The sequence below is a fragment of the Aegilops tauschii genome, chromosome 1 (genome assembly GCF_002575655.3).
Source record: "Aegilops tauschii subsp. strangulata cultivar AL8/78 chromosome 1, Aet v6.0, whole genome shotgun sequence".
Taxonomy (NCBI): domain Eukaryota; kingdom Viridiplantae; phylum Streptophyta; class Magnoliopsida; order Poales; family Poaceae; genus Aegilops; species Aegilops tauschii.
The window spans coordinates 477670388-477683086 of NC_053035.3; the positions used below are offsets into that span (position 1 = coordinate 477670388).

The 12699-nt window shown below is 48.0% G+C and overlaps 1 long non-coding RNA gene across 2 annotated transcripts; it reads left to right on the top strand.

The window, feature by feature from the left end:
- The first annotated feature begins 5849 nt into the window (after nucleotides 1-5849).
- On the top strand, nucleotides 5850-10642 carry LOC109755929 (uncharacterized). 2 transcript variants are annotated; one of them, XR_012187917.1, is made up of 7 exons: nucleotides 5850-6341; nucleotides 6417-6454; nucleotides 6530-6595; nucleotides 7011-7097; nucleotides 7347-7614; nucleotides 8362-8481; nucleotides 10231-10642. It is a non-coding gene; the product is annotated as an uncharacterized lncRNA (long non-coding RNA). The 2 variants fall into 2 exon arrangements; XR_005758368.3 differs by having other exon boundaries at nucleotides 5858-6341; nucleotides 7011-7084.
- The last annotated feature ends 2057 nt before the right edge of the window (nucleotides 10643-12699 follow it).

Sequence of the window (12699 nt, forward strand, 5' to 3'; positions counted from 1 at the left end):
CGACCGGCCAAAGTCTTAGCCGGTCGGCCGGCTCGTGACGTTTCGCTTTCTGGAAAGATGTAAATTGATCATGTTGACGGTCCTGCATCCCAACCTAAAACAATTACACTCTCTAGCAGCAGATCATGGACCACGTTGATGGCCAATTAGTAGAATCCAGTCTCTGCATGAAAATTGGTGACACGAGGAAAGGTGGAAATTTTGATCCTTAAATCGTCTGCATATGTTCAAACTGTGCGTAAACTGAAGACAAAGTGGGGATGCTGGCGTGTGGAACACTGCCACGCCGCTTCTGAATGCATGGTCCACCCAAAATTCACCTTCCTCGCCCGTGTGCGTTTTCATCCGGTGCTAGCTGCCCGTATTTATGCCGTTGTAGAGTAGCCGCTCCGCAATCACGCCACCCAGGGCGGACGGGACCTCTCACAGTCTCATTGACGTTGGCGTCGTGCCGGCTGAGAGAACCGCTCGCGCCGCGTCTCCAGTGTCCATGCTTGTTCAATGCTGAAGCGACATTTGTTGTATGACATGGCATGGATATCTACCACACCCGCTCAGTGTCCATCGGTCCATATGGTGCCATTAAGTAGGCTCGTCGGCCGAGGAGCCAACTCCAACGCCGCGTATTGACACACCCAGACGCTTGGCCTCACTGGAATCCGCAACAACACATTCTCCTCCTTTGCTCTACAACCGCCATGACCTCGAGCGGGAACGCTCTATGTGATAGTCTACCGTCGGAGATGAAGCACGAGGTGGCCGACCTTGCAGCCATCTGGCAGTCCCGCAATGCCAGATGGATCAAGCATGGCATGCCAGCCAGCTCGCTCGAGATCTCCGACGACTACACGACACCGGACCCCACGCCGGTGCATGCCGGCCTGACCATGGAGTAGGCGTAGGCGCACCACGACTCCGCAATGGCGGAGGAGGAGCAACCTGCGTCGGCTCCTATGTCGGTGTTCCGGTAGCGCACGAGGAGCAGAGGTACAACCCGTTTCTCCTCGAGCGGCACCGACTGGCGGAGGGCCAAATCTATGGCAAGTGAAGCCAATGGCGGCGGCGAACCTGAACTTCATTGCGGAGCAGCGCACACACCGCTCGCAACGAAGTTCCGGCGTAGCCGGACGCGGACGCGTCTGCCAGCTACGCGTCCTACACGCCGCCCTCCATGTCCGTCATCGACCTCATGTCCACCGGCGCCGGCGACAGATAGGTCGCGGACTCCTCCGAGGATGAGTAGGTCATGAGAGGCGGCGGGGCGTTGTGTCGCAAGTGGGTCGATCCATCTCCCATGTTCTACTCTTCCTCGCTGGAGACCTTCACTTTATCGATCTTGAACCCCGCCCCGTGCATGAAGACGACAGATGGAGAACGTGGTTGCCGATGAGGAATACAAAGGAAGTGGACGACAGCCGCCGTCGTAGGATAGGTTTAGGGTCGGAACACTTTTTTTAAATGTTCGAAATGTAATAAAAATCCGTCGTGTTTGCATGAATCTTGTCCGATATATAAAAAATCCGCCGTGTTTGCATGAATTTCGTCCGATTAGTTGAAAGGACGCCGATAACTGCCACACGTGTGGGCGTTAAGGAATCTGCCCACACGTTCTGTGTGGTGCCTAAGAGGACCAGCCCACACGTCTGTGTGTGGGCAAAACAATTAGCGCCCACACGCCTCTTTTTTCCCCTCCCGGTCCCTATTACACGTGCGCGTGTGGGCGAAATAGATAACGCCCACACGCCCGGTACGCCAGGCCTCGTACCTCGTGGTCCCGCATGCCCCACGTGACACTTTACCGCGTGCCCCGCAGTTGCCATGGGCCGGACCCTCGTCCATGTTCGTTTAAGTGCAGTTGCCATGTCGCTGAACTACGGTTGCCATGTCGGACAACTACAGTTGCCATGTTTGCTCAACTGCAGTTGCCATCTCAGGTCAAAGTTCCAGATTGCCATTTTTTGGACAACTACAACTGTTGCCATGTGTGGTCTGGTCTACTGCAGTTGCCATGATTTCAAAACTTTAGGAGTTGCCACCTACTAACACTAGAAGAACGCCCGTGCGTTGCAACGGGGCCACATTAACTTTAAAAGTTCAATATCAATTATGTTAATATTACATTTAATATTCTCATACATATTAAGTGACATTGACAACTTTTTTACAATCAAATTCTCACACACACCCTCTCCCTCCCTCTTCCTCACTCTCTCTCCCCTCTCCCTCACTTGGGAGGTGGGACGAAAATAAACCCGGAACGGAGACTACCAACTGAGACATTAGGAGTAGAGATCATTTAGTTGATAAGAATAAATAGAAAACAGTATTAAAAAGGAGAAACAGATTAGAATACATTGAAAAACCAAAAAGGACGATGTAAAAGGGGATTCGCCCTGCTCCCCGGGCCTTGCCACCAAACCGGCTCAGTGGTCCAGTCCCCGCGCGGTCGTCTTCTCCTGTTCCCCGAGCCGCGTCGCTACAGAGCCGGGCTCCTGCCCGACCACCTCGCTGGCATCGAAGGGGAATGGATAAGGGTGACGCCCTTCCTTCCCTGCCCCCATGGCCTCACTCCTCCTCGACGCCCCCTCCCAAATCCACTTCTCCTCCTCGCTCGCTCGATCCCGTCGATCTGGACGAAGTCAGACGCCACGGCCACCATGACCGACCCCGTCCACATGGCCACTGCCCTCCCTGCGGGCTAGGAGCTTGTCGAGGAGCTCCGAACGCCTTCGCTACTTCGTCTGTGCCAATGAGATCAAGTCCAGCACCCCCGCATCGACGTCGCTGCCGTCTTCCTCAACCTTGGGCCACCGCGACATTGTCGTTCGATCCGCGCCGCCCCAAGCTCCCATGTCTTCCCCTAGGGCGCCATTGACACCGCCATGATCTCCTCTTGCCTTTCCCCTGTTTCCCCCCTCGTTAGGTATTTCGTAGTGGCCGAGAACCGCCGTCCGCCATGGCCATTGCAGGGGTAGCCACCGAGCTCCTCGGATTGACCCCGTGGCACATGCCCGCTCCTATGCACGCCCATGCCCGAGCCTGCCGCTCTTCTTCCGCGCCCGCGGGGCCACTCCCTCTCCATGCCCACGCCCGTGCTACACCGCGTCGGTCGCGCCCGCCGCTGCCGTCGTGCTCGCCGCAGCCACCGCACCACTGTGCCCCGCGCGACACACACCCTGGCCGCGCGCCACACTCTCGCTGGCTGCGCTCGCCCCGTCTGCTGCTGCCTATCCCTTCGCTCGCCCCGCTATCGCGCCCCTGCCTCACACCGCCTCCAGTCGTGGCCATCTTCTGCCGGCCGCCCCCTCAGCCACGCCGGCCGCATCTCTGCCCTCCACCGTCGGCCGCTCGCCTCGCCTGCTGCGTGTTGCTTCCTGCTGCTATGCACTGCTCTACCGCTGGTACGCTGCTGCGCCATGCCCGCGACATCACCGTGGACAAATGTGGCGGAGGGATTGTTAATGGAGTACGAGAAGGAGGTGGCGGAGAAGGTGTGGAGAGGCAGGAGGTCTGGGGCGGTGTCACCTGGCTATGGTGGAGGTGTTTATGCGAGAAGGAGCCGGAGTGGAAGGAGAGGTCACAATTGGAAAGAATCTAAAAAAAATCATAACCCGAAGATCTCAATTCAAAAAAATGCTAATATCGATGGAGGGGTGATTTCCTTCAATAGGTGGAAAACATAGGAAATATTGGTTGTTATCAAGGAAAGGTAAAAATTTAGGAAAGTTAGGATTTTTGAACTGATTTCTATGCAAATGGGGTTTTATTGTTTGGTAATGTGATATCAATACCTGCCCTTTTGTGACGTGTCTGATTAGGAAAGTTTGCAAATGTTAAAAAACTATTTATTGGGAGGAAAGTTGTGACGTGTCTGTTATTTATTTCCTAAAACAAATTTCACTAATAAGAGAAATCGATTGATTTAGATAAGTTAGGAAAGTTAGATTAAAATGTATTATTTGTTTCCTGAAAATCTGTTATTTGTTTCCTAAGACAAATTGAACCAATAAAAGGAATCGATTGATTTGCATAATTTAAGGAAGTTAGATTAAAATGTATTATTTGTTTCCTGAAAATCTGTTATTTGTTTCCTAAGACAAGTTGAACCAATAAAAGGAATCGATTGATTTGCATAATTTAAGGAAATTAGATCCGTGATTTGTTATACGTTAGGAAAGTTCTGGTTGTAATAAAGAGTGGAGAGAAAAATAAACCGATGGACCAGGGTGGGAGGGGGTGGTGGGAGGAGAGACGAAAAAAACCCAGCGAAAATAAACCGCGGATCAGGGTGGGAGGGGGTGGTGGGAGGGACGAAAAAAACCCAGCAAAAATAAACCGCGGAGACGATTCACCAACTCGTCCATTACGAGTAGAGACTAGGCAGTTGCCATGTAGCGCTAAAAAAAAGGCATGGCAAAAAACATGTTCGGGTAAAAGAGAGAGTTGCCATGTGCTCACTAGCACGCTAGGGCAGTTGCCATTTAAAAAGAAAGAGTTGCCATCTGCTTACGTGCACGCTAGGGCAGTTTGCCATGTACCATGCAAAACATATGGCAACTGACATGTTCGGGTAAAAAAAGAGAGAGTTGCCATCTGCTTGCAATCACACTAGGGCAGTTGCCATGTACACTGCAAAACGCATGACAACTGGCAGCTTGGGTGTGGGAGAGGAGGCAGGCGTGTGTGCGAGATGGCAAACGCCCACACACCAGCCCTTGTGCGTGACTGAAAACTGGTGTGTGGGCGAACTGCTAAACGCCCACACACCGGCCCCTCCGTGTGGTAAAACGGATGTGTGGCGACCTCTCTCACATACCACACACGCGAGTTGTTCTACGTGGCATATAAAATCAACTAATTCGTGCCAAGATTCGTGCAGAAGTTACTGGACGGTGATAAATGCGTGTGGGTAAGTTGGCTAACGCCCACACGTGTGGGCGTTACACTTTTTGTAGTTGAAAAGGTGTTTGAAATGTATGCGAACAGTGTTGGATAACCACCTCCGACATCTGTGTCCGTGGACAAATGTGGAAGCAAATTTCCGGGTAAGCCCTAGAGATGCCCTTATACGTATCTAAATTCATCTGGATTGTTCGTTCATTTCTATTCTGTGTTTTCCGCGCCTGTATTCATCCGAAAACTGTACTCGTGTGTGTTTACTGGAGTAGAAAACCAATCATGTATTCTCTTCGTTCTTAATAAAGTGTACTTCAAATTTTGTTGAAGAGTTAAACGTTTTTATGTTTGACTGTATTTATACAATAATACACGACCATTTATGACATTAAATTAGTAGCATTAAATTCATGATAAAATATATTGTCAAGGACAATTAATCTCGTCAGAAGTTTAGTAATATGTATAAAAAACGGCCATAAAATATGTATATACGCGTGCGATTTGGATAACTGCGACCAAATACTTGTTGATGGATTCTCGTCAGAAGTTTAGCCAGGCCAGTGAATAACCTGCCGTCGGCCAAAAACGAACAGCAAAGCTAGCCTTCAGTCGGCACGAAACGCACGACACATGCATGCGAACGCAGCGCAGCGCGCCACAGCGTCGCCGTCCCAGGAATCCTGATATAAGTATCTAGGGAGAACATGGGTCTCCTCATAGCTCAGCGATTTTTGGCCGTCGGATCTCTTATTTGATGCGTTTTCAGCCGTTAGATCAGGCTACTGGAGGACCTCGGCCGTTGGATCGACCAGGTAACACTGCTACAATGAATAGTTACCTCCCGCTGTTAAAGATCTCGTGCCACCGCGTGTAATTCTTGTGCCACGTCGAGGGCATTTTAGTCATTTCACCATAGGATATAAAATCTCACCAGCTCCCCATAGAACCCTAGCCGCTCGCCCCGCCCTGCCGTCTCGCCCGTCCCGCCGCCCCGCCCCGCCCGCCCGTCCCGCTCGCCTTGGCCGTGGCCGATGACCGCGGCCCCGCGGCCCCGCCCTGCCGTCTCGCCCGTCCCGCCCGCACTCGCACGTCCCACCTCCTCCTCTCCCTCTCTCGATCTCCTCTGTGAACCCTAACCCCGCGCTCGCACGCTCGCCCTCTCGCCTCCGCCTCTGCTCATCCTCGCGTTGCTGCCTCCGCCTCTGCTAGCCCTCGCGCCGCCGCCACCGCCTCTGCCTCTGCTCGCCCTCGCGCCGCCGCCTCCGCCTCTGCTCGCCCTCGCGCCGACGCCTCCACCTCTGCTCGCCCTCGCGCCGTCGGGCCGTTTCCTCCTCCACGCCCCCTTGGTGCTCATTAGGAAAAGCGCGGCTCGGCGTCGGCCCTCGCGAGTGAGGTAGGACGCGCGCAGGAGGGAGCGGCGGAGCAAGGTGGGGCCGGTCGAGGTGAGCTGCCTTTCCTCTTCGCGTGTTAGTTTTCCACGTTGTTCTTAGCTGATCTGTGATCTTGTTTGCGTGCAGGTCTCTGTCAATCTGCTGTTGTGGTCATCGATTTGCAGGTATATGTGTATGTATGTGCTCTTGTTGGCTGCTAGCTTTTCCTCACCTTTGATTTCCCCTTGTTTTCCTCGCAGATTTGTCGGGTGTTGCCGGTGCCTCCTTTGATCTGACCCGGTTGCGTCTTCGTTCATGGATCTGAGGTTAACCCCTCTTCTTCTCCTCCTTTTGTCCTCTCGTGTTAGAGTGCTAGGTATACGGCGGCATGGCCAAGTGTTGTGTGTTTGGCCAGCATGGGCCATTTGTTGTTTGTCCTGCATCTGGTAAAGGCCAAAGGTCTTTTCCTCTTTGTCTGGTCTGGTAGTGCCTGCAATTGGTGCTTCTTCCCTGGTGGAGTATTTGTGTTTTGTTGCTTTTAGTCTAGCTAGGTTCCAAGGAAGGGACATTTAGGCTTTTCTTGTTTTGCTGGTACGAGGAGACATGGCCGGAAGCACCAGCGAACTACACCAATAGTATCTCTCGTTAGCTCACAAACATCTTTGTGAAGTACTACCTCCGTAGTATACTCTACTTTCAATCTTGTACTTGTAACCTATTTTGTCCTTCCCTTCTTCACAGTTTGGGAGAGATACAACAGAGAAGACCACCAGAGAAACGGTCGTCCCGAACCCAGACTATCATTGCTATACTTGGTGAGCTCTAGAGGTAGTATATAGAACATCTCTGTTATCTGGAAATGTACTTCTATGTCAAACTGAAAAAAGATATATGTTGTCTGGTAGGCTGGTAATATGTCCATCCATTAACCACTATTTTGTCGTAATGCAGGGATATCTGGTGTGTCTGCATATGCATAAAATCTTCTTGCCGCTGCACCTGTAGACCTACTGGGGCTGCTTCTCTTGTTTCATGATTCGACGGAGAGCTCATTTCATGTTTTGGATCTCTTGCCAGGTTTGTTTATGTCTTGGATTGGAGCAGCGACGCAAGTAGGGAGAGATCGTTGCCTGGACTGCTTCTACTCTCATCATCGTGGCTTGCAGGTCGCCACCGTCACAAATGTTACTTTTCATTTACATTCACATGATGTTGTAGTGTTCCAGGCATGAAAACGATAAAATATTGTGGCCGGCTGCCACCGACCGACTCGAGCTCGCTTCAGCCTCCTCCTACGATCCTGCAGCTACTACCTCCCCAAGCAAAGTCAACCTACAGCAACAAGGTGAGCCTCCTACCCTGCAGTTTAGGGAACAAGAACTATCTCGGATAATAGGACATGGTAGAGTCACAGGAAGATCCATACGTCAAACTTAAATTCAAGTATCATACTGAATCCCTCTTCTGATTTGGAGGTCTGAATCAACTATTCTAAAATTCCTCAGTTGTAGAGGTCGCATGATACTAGCAGGAGCCCTTTGTTGTATGAATTATGCAGAGAGAGAGAGAGAGAGAGAGAGAGAGAGAGAGAGAGAGAGAGAGAGAGATGTTGATATACAAGATGACACAGAGTGAACATTTGTGTCGAGCACATGCAAAGCCCTGTAGGTTGTCCTGGTGGTCATTGTGCTAATTAATTCCCCTATAGTTTAACCACACTAGACAATGTGCGTTCAGTACACATTATGGTCATTGTCGATAAAGAGGTAACTAGCTGTCTATTGTGAAGTTCGGCTAAATATGTTCACTTCGTCCATTTGTTAGTTCCCCGGTCCTCTTGACCGCAACCGAATAGTCTTTTTTTTTTCATTGTAGCTCAGCTCTGTATGCTCCTATTTCTCAAGTGGGAGTAGTGCCACTTCCAAGAAATAGGTCTCTGTATGCTTAATGCATGTACCTGGATTCCCTTCTATAATGACAATAATGTTTATGCACTTCTAATTCTACACAACGTCAAATAATAGAGAGTAATCCATTTTTTGTATGTGTGGGCTCATATTGTACCTAATCTGGAAAAAAAATTAAATGACAGGATTACAAAAAGGTGTGGAGGCCGGCTCTCTCGGTTCACTCAAGAGTACCTTTGTTCTGCTGTAGCTCAAAACGTAGATGCCAGAGCCACGACGCGAGTGCGTCTGCTTCCCGTTAGGAGGTAAGGCGGCGGATGTTATATATGCCCACTCTACCATTTTCTTTATCTAACATGTAGAGTTAAACCACTGGTTTCATATGTCCTTTATTCTTATTACTTTTAGTCTCCAAATGATATAGGAGATTCTGTTGGTGCTCTATTAACATGATTGGATTTTGTATTTTTTTTCTTATTAAATAATATTGCTCCTGCACCGTGACACATAGTCGGAGGGTAATCCATTGTATTGTATATGTGGACTCCTTATTGCCAATGTGGTCAGGAAATAATATCATCTTTAAAAATATCATTGTAGTATGAGATGGGTTCCTGAAGCAGTACCATATGTAGCCCTAGAGTTTGAGATGTGGTTGACTGAGCCGACAGTTATAGTTCACTGTGTCCAAAAGTTCCATTTCTTCGCCTTTTTGGAGAATGATGCAAATAATGTTTTTGTTTTGAACTTCTTTCAACTACACATTGCTTGCTATTTGGTGTTTAGTTTGTAGTGTTACTTTTCTGCACCAGTTGCTTTGCTTCTTGCACTAATTTTTATTGTCTTTTTTCTGCACTGATTGCTTGCTCCTTGCTTTTTTTTTACTTTGTTGTGTTTCTTTTCTAGTGAACCGTGAAATTGGCGTGTATGATTTCTAGAAGCTATCTCTCTTTTATGCACTAATTGACTTTGTGTTAGCATTTGGTTTCGAAAAATGTCATTGTACAACCTGACCAATTCTTGGTGCTAATTGTTTCATCCTCTCGTATTTTAAGTTTGCGAATTTAAGGCTCTACCATCATACAAAGGCAAACATTCATGTGGATTTGGATTAAGTGCACCTCCTTTTCATTATTCTAATTAATGAGTGCTCACAGAAAAGGATACAGTGCTAAGATTTGCCATAATAGATTCTTGACTTGCCATAAATTCAAATAAGGATTGAATATATTTGTAGTTAAACCATTCTTGCTCAGGTTTCAGATTTCTCAATCCATATTTCTGTGCAAATATCAATTCTTGACAGGTTATTCAGTAATCTCGCACATGTTCGTTTTCTCTATATATCATCAGTATTAAAGTTCATACATGATACGTTATATTCTCGGCTTTAGAACATTAAAGTTCGTACAAGATACCTTATCATCAGTAGTAAAGTTCATACCATGTTCTCCTGCTTAGTCTAAATCAGATAGGGACTTTAAACATAATCAGTTTAGATAATGACAGGCATCCTCAAGTACATGTAAAACCATGGTATCCTCAAGCCATGGTTGGGGAAGGATAAAATTAGAAAAGGAAAAGAGGGTCGTAACATGTTTAGTACCATCTTATGGGTTGTTTTGAGGCCACAGATCTGTAGCATCCTAACATCTGTCCTGCTAACTTCCCTACTTTTCTTTTAATTTGTGCTCTGAATATGATCATGTGACCTGCTTTCTTCAGTTCATTTGCTTCAGATCATGTGGCCTGCTTTCTTTTCTTCTCCATACAAGCTACATGTTACTGTTACATACATGTGGGAGCAGATTAAATCTGTCCATTGAATTGTAGTCATACTTTTCTTAAATGGATTTATTTCAAGGCCTGTTATGTATTGTTCACGTCTTCTGCCTTTCAAGTGTGTTGGTAGCACACCCTTAGTTATTAACCAACACATGTATTGTTCATGTCTTCTGCATTTTTCATTGAGCACAAAGGTATCACTATTTAGGTAAATTATATGATGGGTTATAGGACTGTATGAACTGCTAACCAATTTATCCTTTTAACAGAACATGGTTTGATGAAAGGAGGGTGATGGATGCGCCATGGGGCAAGTCACCTGGATTGTGTCGTGTTGGGAGGGTGATGGATGTGCCATGGGGCAAGTCCGTCTGATGAATGGTGTGGACGGAAGAGCGACAATAACTATGAGGTTGGTCAAAGGTTGAAAGAAATCTCTTATGTGTCTTCGGTCTCGACACCACGTGTAGGTAGCCGTCATTGATAATACAAACTTTGAAAAGTTTGTTTCAAGGTTCATAACTCTGTTGTCAATGGGGAAAATGTTATCTGTTTCAAGTGACAAAACAAACTACTCATAGCAGGTTCATGTGATGTGGCGTATAAAAGGTCGAACGTCAAGACGATCAGGTGGATGTATCCAAAAATATGCTTTTGTGGAACTATAAGTTCTTTGTCTCACACTGCTGTTGTGGCTTTCTTTTCCTGTATGAAAAGTACACTATCTATATCAAACTTGATGTGGATTGATCGACCTTGCTCGCTTTTGGCACAAGTATATATTTCCATTTCCTATGAACTTCCAGATGAATTGTTCTACTGACAAAATTTCTCGTGTTTTCTTTGCATTTGGAAAATGTGATTGCCTTGCCTTATGCCATGACTTTGACAAATAATCCCATACCAACTAGCAACGGTACCGCGCTTTGTTTAAATGCTGGGACAACATGTTCAGCCAGGCACCACGCGCCAAGGCACATTTCCGATCTAGTTGTAGAAGCTGGCGGTGGTGGCAAGCGGTGCCTTAGAGTTCCGACGCCGAACCATTGTCACCCACGCCGCATCATATTGCCGGTATCCATCACCGCCGTCGGCCACACCGTACCATGCCGCCGGTACGGTACCCATCGCTGCGATAGCCACTACAGGGCTGGATTTGATTCAGCTTGTAGGAGAAGAGGCCTGCGAACATGGGAACGTTTAAAATCGAGTTGAACTCGTTCCAGGCACCGTGGAGGCCTGGAGGCAGTCTGCCCGCGTGGTCGAGGAGAGACGTATAGCGGCCTTAGATTGATGCGATCGATGGTTGGGATAGAACGCGTATCTGTTTCGGATTCCACACGTGGACCGACTATACCAGATGGAATTGGGATCTGGGATGTACAATTTTTTTTCCAAGAAACTTTGAGATTTATTCAAATAATCTCGGCACCAACACGATCAGCCATGACACTGGCCATGAGGAAACCGGGTGGGGAGTCCATCCAACAGCCGGTGACCCCAAGTGCGCTTGCATATTTCGCACACAGGTGGGCCGACAGATTGGCATTTCTCATTACATGTTGAATATATCAAACGAAAGAAATGATAAAGCTACTCTTCAATTTCTAAAAGTAACGGCGCTATAATAGAGCACGGAAAGTGTCGTGAGTGCCATAGTTGTACCATCTCTAAGCAATCTGTTTCCACCACCACTCGCGAAAACCCCCGGAGCTTTGCAAGAATCACCCCATCTCGCAGAGCAAAAGCTTCTGCTTTTTGTGGATCCGTAACATCGGGGTAAGGCTTGCTCCAGGCAACAATAAATGAAGGAGTTCTTGCTAATCCTCCTACTCCACTCTTATTTTTAGTCGATGAGACACTAGCATCGGTGTTGATCTTAACCCAGTCATGCTCAGGCGGTCTCCATCCGAACCCAGGCAACATCCTGGTCTATTCCAAAGGAAGCTCCAAGAAGGTTAGGGCTTCTCTTATTCGCTTCATGGACTGAACCGGGTTCATGCTCACTCTATCATGCATTATGTTGTTAGGGGATGTCCATATCGCCCACATAACAGTAATAATTTTGCCCGGTCTGCATCAGCAATACATGAATCACAAAGGATTTCCTTGCACCACGTACTAGGGTGTAACTCGGGCAGCTTGAGCATGAGAACACTTAATCAATGTATGGATCATATCTTCGTTTGTACCCATGCCTTGCAACGAGATAGGTCGCTATATGTCTATGTTGTTTCCACCGGAAGGATGCCACGAAGGACTCGCCACTAGAGCACATGGACCTTGGGTAACACTTTGAGCTTCCATAGTCGTGTCCACAACCGTTTATCATTCTCTGAAGATTCTGTGATCGTCCCTTCCACTAGAGCTAACTGCTCATTACAAGTCATTAGAGCACAATACGCGGATTTCACAGTGTAGGAACCCTACCTCTCATGAGGCCAAGCCCAGATATCATCACCACGCCCTTGTCTGAGCGGAATGTTTAGAATTGCATCAGCATCCGGGTGTATGAAGTTATTCCTGACTAAAGCAGCTTTCTAGGACCAATTATCAGTGTCTATCAAATGTGCGACTGTATGGATTATGGCAGTACCAACCTACTCCGATGGCCGCAATGATAACCTCCTCGGCAGCCATCTATCTTCCCAGATGTTTATAGAGGAGCCATTCCCGATCCTCTTTAGCAGTCCAACCTCTAATGCTGCCCTCCCTGCAACGATCGCTCTCCAGGTAGC